Here is a 16,446-nt window from a genome sequence, read left to right on the forward strand (position 1 = left end):
GGCATTCCTCATTTCTGTTATAGTGTTTTTGATCTCTAGCATTTCTATTTGGTTCTTTCTTATAACTTCCATCTCTTTGCTTACATTGCCTATGTGTTCTTGTATGCTGTCTATTTTGTCCATTAGTGCCATTGGCATATTAATCATAGTTGTTTTAAATTCCCCGTCTGACAACTCCAACATCCCTGCCATCTCTGACTTTGTTTCTGATGCTTGCTCTGTCCTTTAACCTGTGCTTTTTGCCCTTTCAGTATGTCTTACAATTTTTTCTTCATAGCTGGACGTGATGCACTGGGTAAAAAGAACTGCTGTAAATAGGCCTTTAGTAAATTGAATTGTTTTCCTAATTTCCTTTTCAGATTGTTTATTATTAGTGTAAAGAGACACAACTGATTTTTGTTTATTGATCTTGTACCCAACACCTTGATTTCAGACTTCTAGCCTCTAGAACTGTGAGTCAAATGTCTGTTGTTTAAGCATCCAGCTTGTGGTAACATGTTACAGCAGTCCTAGGAAACTAATACAAGGGTTCATCTGGATAATCCAGAATAACATTTTTGTCTCAAGATCCTTAATTAATCACAACTACAAAGATCCTTTTTTCCAAATAAGGTAACATTTAGAGGTTCCCAGGATTAGGACATGGATATCTTTTAGGAGGGAACATTTTTCAGCCTACCACAGTTGTTTTCATTTTCATTCAGTTTATTTTCTAATTTCCTTGTTTATTTCTTCTTCAACCCACTAGTTTTTTAGTTCTTCTTTATGCCATGTTATTTTGCTTTCCAAATATTCGGGCACTTGGCAGCTATATTCCCCTTATTGATTTCTAGTGTAAATCCAGTGTGGTCAGAAAATATGCTTTGTATGACTTGAATACTTTTAAGTTTATTGAGAATTGTTTTATACACTAGAATATGGCCCATATTGGTAAATGTTTCATGTGCCTTTGAAAAAATTGTGTATTCTGCTCTTGTTGGGTGGAGTATTTTATAAGTATCAATCAGGTCAAGTAGGTTGTTAGTGTTGTTACAATTGCCTAAACCCAGCTGGTACCTGTCAGAGCAGGTAAACTATGCAAGTAACAGGTGACTCCCATTCCTCCTGCTTCCAAAACACATCCTTCTCTCTCTGCCTCCAGAACACCCTCCAAACCTCAAGTTGTGTAATGGTGAGTGCTTCTTATTTGTACACTACTGCTCGGAGCATGAGTATTTACATATAACACTGGTTGAAAAAATATATATGAAGAAGTCAGGGCCGGCCCAGTGGCATAGCGGTTAAGTTCTCACATTCCACTTCTGCGGCCCAGGGTTCACTGGTTCAGATCCTGGGCGTGGACCTACTCACCACTCATCAAGCCATGCTGAGGTGGCATCCCACATAGAAGAACTAGAAGGACCTACAGCTAGGATATACAGCTACGTACTGGGGCTTTGGGGATAAAAAGAAAAAGAGGACGATTGGCAACAGATGTTAGCTTAGGACCAATCTTCCTCAAAATAAATAATTAAATAAATAATGAATGAATGATCTATGATAGCCTCCAATCATTCCTTAAAGAAAAAGAACTAATTAATATTGTACAAAAGCCAAGAGATTCATATTATTATGTGAAATTTTATGGAATACTTCATTTCTCTCACAGAAGACAAAGCAAAGCCTGGAAATATGGATATGACTGCCAATGAGCACAAAAGGGCTGAAAGTTCGGAAACACGCATCCAGAAATACATTTGCATTCACCAGCCACCTACTTGGAATGTTAAACACAGACATACAGACAGAGGAGATAGAAGAAAGTGTGAAAAGGAAGACAAAAGTCCACACAAGAATCAGAATATTCTGGGTAGCCTTTGTCTCTGGAGAGATGCTGGAGATGTGTCTAGAGCTGTGAGTGTATTTGACTTGCTGTTTGTGCCTGTAGAGAAAAAGCACCATGGAACTACTGGTCCAGACCAAAAGCCCCAAGCACATCACATCAGCAGAAGCATGCATGAAGGCATAGAGTGAGGAGTTGATAGGATTAAGAACAGAACCAGAACAGTATCCAAAATAGTTCAGAGTGATGTTTCTTATCGTCCTTGGACCAGTCACTTTCAGAGGAACCAGTATGTTTCCCAGAAGATGCACCACCCAGAAAAGGAAACAGGAATACTCAATATACTTTGGGGCCCTGACTTTGAACTCAGCCCACCTAGATTTACTGGGGATGATTGTGATGGCCTGGAAGACACTCAGGAGACAAGTGGAAGAGAGACAGACTTCCTGGGCTACTCTGTGAATATAAAACAAAAATTTACAGCCCTAATCCTCCAGGAAGTTGTTCCACCCAAAAGATACCATTGTCTGAGGGATCCCCCTAGAGAGAAGGACTAAAGAGTTAGCTAAGAATACGTGTTTGAGTATGCAGACTGAGGGTCTCAACCTGTATCCTGTGCAGAAAATGAAGGTATAAAGAAAAAAGAGGGAGAAATTCCCCAGGATTCCAACACCAGTCTGGGACAAGTAGAAAATCCTCAATATCAAATGACCAGAATCCATTCTGTCAGTGGCTGGGAATGGCAATTTTATTCATATTCAGAGTTATCTTTAGAGAAAATAAAAGATTGAAGTTAGTTACATTGCAAATGAAATCTAATGCTTATCCCAATTCTAGAAGCTTTAAGAATAATACACTATTTAATACCCACATGTTCTAGTCTTTCCTCAAAAATTTGTAAGCTATTATACTGTGTACCTATCAAATTTTATAATCTGTAAAGTACATTCTTACTAAATTGACTATTTATGTATTAGTTGTGTGTATTAATTGTGTTTATGGCATATGTTATTATACAAATATCTTTTTACTTTGTATTTAATCAAATAATTCTGTTTATTATTACATAGTTTCTGCTTTCTCATTGTATTTGGTATGATTATCCCTGCTCCTAAATTTTATTTTATTTTATTTATTTATTTATTTTTTTGTGAGGAAGATCAGCCCTGAGCTAACATCCATGCCAATCCTCCTCTTTTTGCTGAGGAAGACTGGCCCTGGGCTAACATCTGTGCCCATCTTCCTCCACTTTGTATGGGACGCCGCCACAGCATGGCTTGACAAGCAGTGCCTCGATGTGCACCCAGGATCCAAACCCGGGCTGCCAGCAGCAGAGCGTGTGCACTTAACCACTACACCATGGGGCCAGCCCCCCTGCCCCTAAATTTTAAATATAGTCACAAAGACTTATTTGCAAAATTTTATTGTTTTTTATTTTTAATTAAAATATTTAAGCTATCAGAACATTTCTTTTTCTTTTTTTAAACCACTCATAATTTTATTTATTTATTTTTCCCCCCCAAAGCCCCAGTAGATAGTTGTATGTCATAGTTGCACATCCTTCTATTTGCTGTATGTGGGACGCGGCCTCAGCATGGCCGGAGAAGCGGTGTGTTGGTGCTCGCAGGGATCCCTAACCAGGTCAGCCAGCGGTGGAGTGCGTGCACTTAACCACTAAGCCATGGGGCTGGCCCAGAACATTTCTAATTTAAATATTTAAACTTAGTTTTAAATACGGTGTAAGATAGGGCTGTTTTATAATATTTTACATATACACTGAGTTATGATGAAGCTATCAAATTAACCATCTTTTACTATAAACTAAATATCCTATTTTTTATGTCAGTTTCTTATAGACACTATAGGGAAATACTGCTTAATTCTTTTGTTAACTATTCTATTTCTTCTAATACTGTTGATTTTTTTCTTTTTTCATTTATCTTGTGTAGTCAAGATTTACAATATAAACACATTTCACTATTGAATAATCATGACCAATTAAAACTGATGTTAAGAAATTATATTTAATTGCATATTAAAAGTATAATAACCCAGAACTAAACTTTGGTTATTCCCAAACTATGGAAGTTTTGTGGTACTAGGGCAATAAAGAATGGAGTAATTTACCTTTTAGGCAGAAACAAATCTGAATGACAATTATCACCTTAATTTTTTCTACTATTTTTCTGTTCTAGCCAATGTGAGGAGAGAAAAAAGAGAGGATCGAACAATAAAAGAAACCAAATAAAACACTTACAAGTGATATTATTTGTCTTTTAAAACAAAATTAAATGAAAATGCTTAGAATTAATAGAGTCCAACAAGAGCATGAATACCAAATAAATATAAAGAAATGAATAGATCTTTATAAATCAAAAAATAGCTTTAACAGTTTTGAAAATGAATTATAAGTTTCTAGCAATTAGGGCAGTGTGCTGTTGTTGCAGTAATAAGAAAACACATCAATAAAACAAAGATGAGAGTCCAGTACTGGGAGTTTATCTTCTAAGAAAAGAAAGCAAGCAGATCGCTTTCTGCAGGAGCCGACTTGTCGAGTCCCCCTCGGGGGACGGTGTGTCAGACATAAGGCAGCCGTAGCGGGATGCACACAGGAGGCTGTGTGACTAGGCCAGACAGAGGATGAGGCACCAAAACCAAGAGGACGGAAAAGCTGAATCACAGCAGACTTGAAGCAGTTCCGCGAGGTAGGGGAACAAGGGTAATGCCCAAGCAAAGCACGGAAAACACGCTTTACATATCCAGAAATATAAAAACACTTAAGCAACTAATATGGGTTATTTCAGTAAACCGAGCACTAGAAAGAGATCAGTTCTCAGCTCAGTCACAAAATAGCCTCTCCTTTAAAGCTTCCTTCCACAATAAGTAATTGTCACCTTTAAGTACTTCCCAGAATCGCCCTGCTACCCCATTGGCTATTCACTTCCATTCAACAGTCAACTCATTAAAACCATGTATACCCTGAAGGAACTGATGAGGAAACAGAAGTGTGAGGAAAAAAAAAACTAGCAGGGAAGAACAATGTGTGTAGGGGCAGAAATAATAAAAACCTATCAAAAGGCATTATATGAATCTCTGAATCCTCCAAGCTTACATCATTACATGTTCAATTACATACTGAAGAAAAGAAAATGGGCAGTTTCTCACTGATCACAAGCACTTTGGATAAGAGACACACTTACTGTCTCCTTAATTATATCAGGCTCTGAGACACAGAGAAACAAACAAAAATCTCCCAGCAAATGTCATTGGAATACGGGAGCTCAAAGATTTTGTTCCTTTCAATATAAACAGAAAAATTGTAATGTTATTCCTAAATTTGTGTGTAAAAAGTAATATTTTTAAAGAAGACGACGCAAGAAAATTTAGAATTCTAAAATACTTTTTAAATCAGCTTTAATTATTGTCAGTGTTAAACAGCAAACAGGTATCCTTAGAAGATTACCCTAATGAAATCTAAGTAGTTAAGAACAGAAGGGTTCAGAATATCTGAACCTCTTCCCAAATCTAACCCATCCTGCAGAATATTCAGAATATCTAGAATATTCCATTCTCTCTAGGTTCTCAGAAAGTGATAAGACACAGAATGCCCAAATGTGTGCGCTTATTGAAAGAAAATTACCTCAGTCCCAAAGCACACATTTAATGGAATATTTAATATGATGAGAGATTCTGAATTAGAAAATCCTTTAAGTTTGGGATGTAGAACACAGAAGCATGGAGTTAAGAAGCCTAGATTTTTGCCACGATAGAAAGATAGTATATTTTAAGATATTTGGAAACAAGTAGAAGAGAGGGTTTGGGGAGGAGAGAGAGGTAGTGAGCAAATGGATTCCAAGTCAGAGTCACACAGATTACTAATACCAGGGAATCAGAATATTGAGAAGTCTTGGTTATCTATAAATAAGACAGGTATTTGATTATATGTTTCTATTGAAGAATTTTTTTCCAGTGAATCAATACTTGACTAACACTAGATGAAAGACTAGATAATGAATAATGACAAATAAAAATAATAATATCTAAAAAGTATAAGAGAAATCTATAGAAAGATCTATATTAGAGAAACCAGGGTAGCAGCACTTGAACAAGAGAAAAGGAGTTGAAGAAAAATAAGCAAGCAATAAAAGTGTAGACAGGAATCTGAAACAGAAAAATTGAAGACTCACAAAATTGAGAGTAATCATTAAATGAAAAATAATAACTCACCGTATAAGCTTAATTTCCAAAGGCACTGGTTTGGTAAAAGGTGCTCCAGGGAAAAAGATGTGTGTTGTGTGTGTGTGTTGTGTGTGTGTGTATCTGTTATATAAAATGTATATTTGACTAAAACAGTAAGTCATTGAATACAGATGTTGAGAGCTGAGGTGATAGTAGATTGCGTAAGAGAGAAAGCACAATACAGTATAAATGCAAAAGTCCAGATGAGGCCTGGATGAATTTATTATTGTCCACATGGCCTCTGGACCTCATTAAAAACTGAGGAGACAGTCTCCCTAAAATCTATATACATCGTCATTCTCCAAAACTTGAAAATTTCTTTTGCAAGCTGTGCAGTGCTGGCCACTTTGATTGGCATGACTCTGACATGGCACTTTTATGTTACAATATCTTAGCTTCCCTTAGAGCTTAGAGAAGATGACAAGGTTACATTTTGGGTGCGTTATGGCATAAAGATGATCATAAAAGGCCAAATACGAGGGGGAAAATTCTCAGCTTTATATGCTATGTGAAAACAATGCAATAGTTCTGATATCATTAGCAAGTGTTCAGTTTGCTTTCTTCTTTCAGTATTTCCTAGCCAGGGATTTCGTGGTGTTCAACATGCTCATGCTTAGCAGTGACTGATCCTTCCTCAGGCCCACAAATACTTAACTGAAGAGAACACAAATAATGTTGTAAACCTATTCGCAGGCACCGAAGCGAATCCTGTTCTCATTAAAAAAAAATACATCCAGGCTCATCCAGCCCGAGCCCAGAGAGAAGGTAGGTATACTAACATACATTAAATATAGCCATGTGATTATCACTTTGATGATCTCATCTGAACTATTTAAATATCTTGAGATGTGTGTATGTTATAATCTTTATTTTGCAAATGGAAATTATAAGAGTAAATGCTTTTATCAAAAAGAAGAGGTAGATAAATTCAGACAGGGCTTTTGCTGGAAGACTAACTAAGTGGTATCTAAGGCTGATCGAGAAGGGCCTGAATCTTTGCAATTACCAGCAAACAGCTCTTTCCCCCCGTTGGAGAGCCCAGTCAGCATCTCTTTTCCAACATTTCCCGTCACCTAAAATATATGAACACTCACCTAATGGACCTCTGCCGCTAGGACAGTGGCTCAGGGATGATAGTCTCTGTGTGTGTGGTGAAGAGCAGCTAAACTCTGGGTTATAACTTCGGGAATCTCTGACCTCATCTCCTTACAGAGCTGTGATTATCATGTCATCTGCAGCAGGAATGACAGTGGCTGCAAGGGGACATCATGCTAATTCTCTGAAAAAGATTTGTCCAAGGTATTAATTATTGTACAGTTATTAGTGGTTAATGAAAATGCCCAAAGAGACTGTCAAAATTAACTAGAAGAGAAACTTTCCAGTAATTTCCAGAGTGATGGGAAGCAGATATCCTCAGACACAATAAACGAATGTAGAGAATCTAATTCCACTTTCCAGATAGAATTATGGTTCCTTTGAGGGATAAATTTCCCTGAATATGTAATTCTGTATACTTCCTCACAAATCTTAGATGCCTGGGCATTTATGATATAAACTGTGAAATAGAAACACACAAAAAATAGTGTGTAGTGGGGCTGCCAACGAGATAGAAGTAAATAAGAACCATTTCTTTTTTCACTAAGGTCATTTTACCAGGGAGGTGATGTTTGATTATGTCCAAAACTGTTGAGAGCAAGATTAATATAACTACCTAGGAGTAGCTCCTGAATTAAGCACGAGGAAACTTTTGGGGAGATTGATGCCTACGGCAGCCTCAGCGGAATTGTGGTTTTGAAGAATCTAGGAATGGAGGCAAACACTACTGTGTAGGTAACCCTATTAAATATTTTAGAAGTGAAAAGAGGGAGGGTTTTAGTGTTTATCCTACCCTCTGGTACACATTTGTCTTACCAGATCATCCAGAGAACTTTCTATATTTTATTCATGGATCCAATCAGTATGATGTCATTAGTATAGTGGAATGTCAAAATGATCAAATCCCTTCAGATTATCTTGTGACATAGAATAGGAAACTTGTCATAGCCCTGTGGAAAGAGAGTGAACGTGAACTGCTTTCTTATCCAGGTAATTGAAAATTGCTTTAGATCCTCTTTCGTGATAGAAATTTAAAACAACACGTTCTTCAGATAAATAGCCACATACCACTCGCCAGTCTGTGTTAATCTGTTCCCGTAAGGTTAACACATCTGCATAGCAGCTGCACACGGGACAACCACATGGTTAGGTTTATGGTAGTTGACTCTCATCTGCCATGACGCATCTTGTTTTTGCAATAGCCATACTTGGGCTGTGATGGGGGCTACATTCCCTTTATCTTTGAGGCTGCAATTCTACCTGGATGCAGTATGACTCTGCTTTATAATATTTTGATCAGTCGAGGCAGTTTCAGGAACATTCACTTGGCCCTTCTTAACATAATGAATTTTGCTTTACAGGCTATACAACCTGTATGTGTGCTCTGCCAGCTGCTAAGTATGGCCATCATAACTTTATAGACATAGACTGATTCATAGAACCATTGGATCCAATATAAGATGGACTTGAGCCATGTATCATCTTGTCTTCACATGCCCCAGCTTAACATGAGGGCTGTGATTGAATTTTATGTCACCCTGCTGTTAGCGGGAGCTCATTATCTATATCAAACAGCCCTCAATAGCTCTGGATATACCCCTTTCCCCAGTGTATAATTACTTGAGTCCATGGCCATAGGTCCCATCGGGCAAGGACTAGGTGAATATATGTTTTCTATACTTGCAGAAGCTCTATTGGTTCCATTCTCAAGAACACCCAGGGCCCCATTCAAACAATGGGCTCTGTGAACTGGTTCAGATATCAAAATTGTGTGAGGGCTCATGATTTTCTGCTTGGTCACTGACTTGAGAATTCTGCAGTCCTGCTCTTTATCATTTCATTTGTAGATAAGCAGTGCCATCACTGGCTGCCCATCTAATCTCATACCTAGAAACAAGGCCTATTTGCCACTGACACAAATCCTTATGGAACAGGGTTCCCAGATTGCAAAGCCAGATTGTTTCCCCTTACAGCAATTACACTGTCTTGCTTCTGACAGTGAAATGTTACCATCTGGCTCCTGTTATATGGAATTCTATCACTCTCTACCCCCCGGCACTAGGGAGTCCACTTTCTTGGTCATTCGCCTACCCTCACTGGGAGCTTCAGAGGACAGAAGCTCAATGCTGACCTCAGTGATGCTGGTGCCTGCCTTACTAGTGCATTCTGCATTGCTTTTATGAGAGGAGTGTCCTCTAGGCCCTCTCGAGGACAATGATCAGCTGGGTTATGGTAATCATAATCAGCTCCAGACCCATTCCAGTGAGTTCTCTGGAATCACATAATAATTTAATTTTCACATGCCCCTTTGCTGATATTCTAACCCTCAGTATTTGCCAAGGCAGTTCCAGCATCTCCATATCATTTACCGTGGCATCATCGTGTCAAATCTTCCAAGGGCCCTCCCAGCAAAGGCAAGGGCCAATGTCGTGTGTCTTCACAAGATGTCAAATCCTGAGTCATTGTGAGTGCCCTCATATCCATAAACCCTTCCGTGCCCAGCCTTATGTTCCACAGCAGGTGAAAACTCTCACAATCCACTTTTGCACCTGTTCCCCCAATGCCTGTCAATACAAATTAGACACGTCGTGCAGCTCATTTGGTAAATCAGCTACTTCCTCACCAAGATTCTGATGAGACCTGAAGCCAGTTACTGGTCTAGAGGCCATGAGGAGGGGCACAAGTGGAATTTGAAGTGGGCAGACATCATATATGAGGCAGCCACTTTAGGAGACCTGTGTATGGCCACAAGATAATGGGAGCCTCTTTTCCTCTAGCAAAGGTAAGAGAACTAATTCTATAGACCTGGAGAAAAATTTAGGGGAATCTAGGGGTTCAAGGGTCTCAGGAAGATCCAAATATACGTTCCTATCCTTGGTATCAGGGTCTTACTGCTTCTGCTTTAGGGTCCTAATTTAGCAGAGAAGACCTGCAAGGTCTGTGCATTTGACATCATTTTAACTCCACTGCCCTTATAATTAACTCCTGGCCTCAATGTTAACACAGTTTGCCTTCTTGCTACGGGAAATGAGAGTCTGTTTAAATGCTGCCATGGCGGAACTCTGGCTTTCACAGCATGTCCTTAGGTTATGGTTGGCCCAACATCCAGCGCTAGAATCCTTCCAATCAGTCTTTCCCCCATACAGTACAAATTCTAGAACTGTTGTATAAATTAGTGCTTCTCTTTCCATCTGTACCTCATCCCATTTCACCACATGTCTTTCCAGTGTTACCAGCATGGAGCGTAACACCAGCAAAACAGTCCTTGTTGTCTTCTGACTGACAGTTAACCACTTACTATACCAATGGTCTTAGATTTGGTTGCCCCAAAGAAGATCCTGAGACAAGGACTTAAATGACACACTTTATTTGGAAGATGGTTCCAAGAAACAAAAATGAGAAAGTGGGGAAATGGGACAAGAAAGGTAGGAAAGCCACCCACAGTGGCATTAATGAGCAGGTTTATGCTCACTCTTCCTGGGGGAGTCTCTGAGAAGCTGTGTGGAACACTCAGAATCATCCCAGTTGAGTATGTGAGGCTGCAACATTTACACACCAACTCCCATGCCCCATTGTTTTAGGGGTACTCTCAGAAACTTTCATTTCCATAACCCTAGCACCTGTCTGTGTGCAGTCAAGCAAGTTCATGTGAAACCAAGAAAGCCTCAGGCAGAGAAGAGACGCCCATACCTGGGATGTGTAGAGATGACAGCACACTGGGAAGCCTTCTTGCTTTACAGCTGCAAGTGAACTTGAGTGGGCCAAGGAGATGTAGGGGGGGCATTGACAGTGTGTGATACACACTTGATGCAATCTAGTGAATAAATCAGAGATTCCGTCTCCAAAAGGACAATCAATGGAACGACTCTATTCCTCTTAACTGGGGATCTGAGAAACTTGCCATATTGCTTATAAATTTGTTCAAAGCACAGAGCAAGTTCAGAGAATCATACTTTCTCCAAATCCTTATTAATTTCAGGAAAAGATATTTCTCATTGGAAGGTGTTTAACAGGGTTCTTTAAGATTCTGAGATGGTATATGTTCGCCATGGGCATCCACATTCACATGGTGTAAGAGTTGCTGATTTACTTTCACTGGGAGGATGAAGCCAACCAAATTGAGATAGACTGCAACTCTAATTATGGAGCAAATTATGGATTTTCCTAAATTATTTTTCTTTATGAGAGAAAGTATATCGGTCATAAAGTAGAATTATAGTTTTTAAAAGGCTGATATTAAGGAAAAAGACCTTGGAAAAGCATAGGTAGTTCCAAAAGACAATTTAAATACCAATTTGCTATGGATGGGCAGAATTTTCCACCAGAAAAACAGTGAAATTGAATTTCAACAGCTGAGTAGATGCTATATAGAGGAATGTGGCAAAATCATCTTCACTTTGCATATTACGAGGGTATCGATTTCCTTTGCATCTAGATGGAGTTATATGTATACCCATGAGCTGCCACACACACCAAGTCCTGTGTGTGACTGTGGCCAAAGAAAGTCACAAAGCCTAGAGAAATAGGCCTCATCTTGATGGGAGGAGCTACAAAGTCTCATTGCAAAGGAGCGCACTGGCAAGGAGGCATAGATAATTGTACACATTTTGGCAATCTGCTCCAAGTCTAGATTTTTCTCTTTCTCTCCCCTGAAACAACTACCCATGAACATTCAAATTTTTATCAATTGTCTATAAGTAAGCACTATCCTAATCTGCATATCTTCCCCCAGTGCAGCAAGTCTATTTTCTTTATAAAGCTGTTCAGTAACTGTCAATAGTCACTTGAGAAAGCTCCATGGAGGGATCTTTAACTCCATGGGCTCATCAAATATTTTTCTGAAAAATGTAGATCTGTTCAGAAAAAGGCAGGAAGTAGGTTGAGATTGTGCCGCAATACATATTACATATTTTTGGATATTTTATCATATTCTATTGAGCAAAAATATCTAATTCTACTACATTTTTCCTCATGAAAGGATTGGAAAATATAAAACACAACTAAACCTCTTCCAGCTCATGTATCTGGATCTCTGATTGTTACTTCATTCTTCATTTACATGTGTGTGTTTGTGTGAGTCACGGGTGTGACTCATGTTTATCTTGCCCTTTGGCATATTGCTTCTGGGACAAATGAGTGTGTTTAGAATACATCTAAGATTCATGCACCCTCAAGAGAAGTCATTTTTTCCTACCTTTGTCAGTGTCAGGAACATACAATTTAAAACAAAATCTCCCAACCCAGAAAACCTCTCCACAAAGGTAGAAGGAAAAGAAAATTTCTTTATTGAATAAGCAATAAGCCAGAACGTGATGTGTATCACAGGCAACCCACCAAGAGATTGCAAAGACAGAAAGAAATCTCACCCTTTTATATGGCCAAGCAGATACAACCCCTTATGTACATACATGTTCTCCAGATAAACAATAACTAGTCCTCAAGCAAGAGGACTTGACAGCACATTTATTACACTAAGTCCATCCTAAATTCTCCTGGTAATTGAGGTGACCATCTGTGTTAGTTCATAGGTTTTGTGTGTGTGCGCACATGTGTTTATTTTGGCTTTTTTTTTTTTGTTTGCTTGAGGAAGATTAGCCCTGAACTAATATCTGTGCCAATCTTCCTCTATTTTGTATGTGGGTCACTGCCCCAGCACGGCTGATGAGTGATGTAGGTACGTACGTGCCCAGGATCTGAACCCCTGAATCTGTGCCACCTAAGAGGAACCCACCGAACTCAACCACTACACCATGGGGCTGGCCCCAGTTCATTGGTTTTATACAAAGGAAAAATAAAGTTCTCCTGTCTTTATGACAGGAGATAGTTTTCGACTGGGAGCAGGGTACCTACCAAAGTTAGGCTCCTACTCTCCCACAGAAACTGGGAGACAGGGGCGCTATCTCCTTTGATGTTAACATTTCAAAGAGATGGCTCCCAGGTCCTTGAGAAAGGCATTCCTGGGTCATAAAGCTGGCAAGAGGCTTATTTAGCTTCTAAAAAGATTTATATACGTTTCAAAGAGACAGAGAAAGAACTTACAATTACAAAGTTTCTAAAGTAAAATGTTCTAAGAAAAGGGAAGGGAAGGAAATCTCTTCCTTATTTTCAACAGGGAAAATTAAGCTTCATTTTCATTTGTATCTGCCCTTACATCAAGCAGCGGCTCTTCTGTGTTAGCCATGGTTGTTAGTAACCACGACGCTCAAAGTACTTGTAATTCTCATCAGCTTAGAATGTATTCATCCATTCCTTCATTCATCAGATTATAATTAAATCTTATGTTTCCAGAAACAAGCCTGGACTATGTTGATTCAGAAGTGAGTCAGAGAGACAGATTCCTTTCATCAAAGAAATTACATTCCATAGAGGGAGACAGACAATAAGCAGACAAATAAATAAATCTACTTAATAATTTATTTATAATTTAATCACAGAAGCTGTTAAGGGTAATGAAGACAAATAAAATGGCATAAAGGGCCAAGCTTGATGGGAAGTATTATTTTAGGAAAAACTTCATGTGGAGATAGTATTTGAGCTGAGATATGAAGGAAGTGATGGGGGACTACAAGAGAAGATGAGAGTCACAAGCAAAGAGAAATCTAGAAAAACTTTGAGATTTTTGGTCTGAGCAAGAGAATGAACATAAGTGACGTTTATTATGCATGAGAACACAGGAAAAATGTACATTTGTGAGATCAGAAAGAATTCTGTCTTAAACATGTGAAGTCTGAGATGCCTTTTATATATCAAAGTACAGATGTTAAGAAGACAACAAGTTACGTAGTTTTAAACTCACATTAAGTGTCAGAGAAGGATATATAAATATGGGAGTCATCAGTATATAGACATCATGTAAACCAGGAACCCAGACTTCCTGTTCTGGTTACAACAGAGTGGTTTGTGGAAGACTCACGCTTCCACGAAAAACAGATTAAGAGGGAAATAAGATTAAAAAAAAAAATCTATATGACATCATCAGAGAGCTGCCTAGGCAACTAGGATTTGAGTGCGCGGATGCCAAAAGGGAGAGAACCTGAATGGGGAGCCAAAATTCTTTATCTGGTTTTTCCTATTGGCATTGGGTTAACAGCATGAGGGAGCCTGAAAACCCAGGCACGAGGAGGTCTGGGCAGAGTTGCTGCTAAGAGACAGAGAAGTGAGCAAAATGTAGTGGCAAAACTGAACTTTGTGGATGGCAAGGAAGACAGGATTGGGTGGCCAATATTCCAGGGAATGGAGGCAGAAGGACGAGACCCCAACATATGATTTGGTTTCTCCTTCTCCTTGAGGTATTTGACAAATTTTGGGACTGCATTGAGTCAGGGAATAAGAAATTGGGCAGAAAGCCTCTAAAATATCCCATAGTCTCTCAGGGCTAAAGAGGAAAACATCAAATTTCAAGACCCAACAAAGTAGAGGACGCTTAGTAAACACACTACACTTTTGGTTGAGACGTCTCAAGGTGTACGCCAGAAGTCACATCTGGGTGATCCAGAAGTAAATGGAACCTTACAATACTGCAAATCTGCCTCCTGTCATCTCAGAGATGTCCCTTTATCTGATTAAGATAATCTTTCCCCGACTCCATGAAGAAGTGAATACATTTATTCCTTAAATAGATCAATGGAACATAATAGTCTAACCAGAAACAGACCAACATATATTACAATGACCTGATTTTTGACAAAGGTTTCAGTCAAATGTAATAGAAAAAGAATGACCTTTTCAAAATGTGGTGCTGTCTTGGAAATCCATACAGAAAAATTCACAATGAATTACAGATTTAAATATGAAAGATTAAAACAAAAAACACTCAAGCAAATCGTGACTTTGTGGTAGGCAAATGTACCGGAAAAAGGAAAAGTACAGTCCATTAAAGAAAAAATTGATGAGTTGGACTTCATTAAGGTAAGAACTTCTATTTATTGAAAGTCAGCACCAAGCAGCGTGGGGGAATTTTGGGGGGAGGGAGTAATGGGACTGTTCTGTATCTTGATTATGGTGGTGGTTACACAACTGTGGGGTTAATTAACTAGGTTACATCACAATATTTCTTGGGCAGAGACATGTTGGCTATGCTAAGGGAGGAAAGGAATTATACCCCAGAGAGGCCACAGAGCCTGGTCAACTTGTACCATCAGGATCAGGAGGTTGAATATTCAACATGCCTCAGCTCTCTGAGCCTCAGTGTTTCCTTCTTCTAGGAAGGAAATAGACTAGAAATGTCTTCACTGGTCACTATGAAGATTTAATGCTTAGAACAATGGCAGACAGGTGGGGAGTGTCCATAAAATGTTACATCTCTACAAACCATGAACTATAGGGGCACTTTCTTTGAGCAGTTCCAGGCTCAACCAATCAGGGAAGTCCCAGCCCCACCATGGGGCCCACGGTTTTCCTTTTAGACCACCACTGCTCTGCCCCAGTTGTCTCCCTCACTGCCTGTGTCTACACTGGGTGCCCAAGTGTGCATGGCAGATGCCACATGAGCCACCTTCTTTCATGGGTCCATCACCTCACCCAAGACAGTGGCTCTGACATGTGAGGACCTTCAAGGTCTATGGGCCACACACCTTCTCCTGAGCCTACCCAAAGACACCAAACATGTGATTGTTTAATGAACATAAAAATTTTCCATTTTCACAGCCCTCTGTGCAGCTTCTAAACTCAATACACGCAAAATCAGTGTCCTCCTACCCACCCCACTGACCCATGCCTCCTGCTGAGTTCCTGATCTCCATGACTTGTTGCATCACCTAGTCTGGCTAATGTGGAGCACAAGTAATGCATACTCGTGTGCATCCTATTACACATATGAAACAAGTGCTGGGAGGCAGGAAAATGATACTGGGAATTGGGAACAAAGTTTCAAATCAGGTCTTCTAATTGGTCATCTGTGACCTTTTTCATTTAGACTATAGTCACACAGAGAATTCACTTTATTTATTTATTTCTTTTCTTTTTTTTTGGTGAGGAAGATCAGCCCTGAGCTAACCCGGTGCCAATCCTCCTCTTTCTTTGCTGAGGAAGACTGGCCCTGGACTAACATCCGTGCCCATCTTCCTCTACTTTATATGGGATGCCGCCACAGCATGGCTTAACAAGCGGTGCGTCTGTGTGCACCCGGGATCCAAACCGGCGCACCGTGGGCCGCCGCAGCGGAGCACGCGCACTTAACCTCTTGCGCCACTGGGCCGGCCCCAAGAATTCAGTTTTTAATATATGTTTCTCTATATAAACTTATGCAAGGACTTATTTTCTATTGGTAATGTGGAGTTATTTTGCAAAAT

At 39.4% G+C, this 16,446-nt stretch overlaps 1 protein-coding gene across 1 annotated transcript in view; it reads left to right on the forward strand.

The window, feature by feature from the left end:
- Positions 1-16,446, forward strand: part of FBXW12 (F-box and WD repeat domain containing 12) — a 38,037-nt gene that overhangs the window by 9,251 nt on the left and 12,340 nt on the right.

This window comes from Ceratotherium simum, chromosome 5, assembly GCF_057802395.1.
Source record: "Ceratotherium simum simum isolate JZ-2026a chromosome 5, ASM5780239v1, whole genome shotgun sequence".
In the NCBI taxonomy this organism is placed as follows: Eukaryota; Metazoa; Chordata; class Mammalia; order Perissodactyla; family Rhinocerotidae; genus Ceratotherium; species Ceratotherium simum.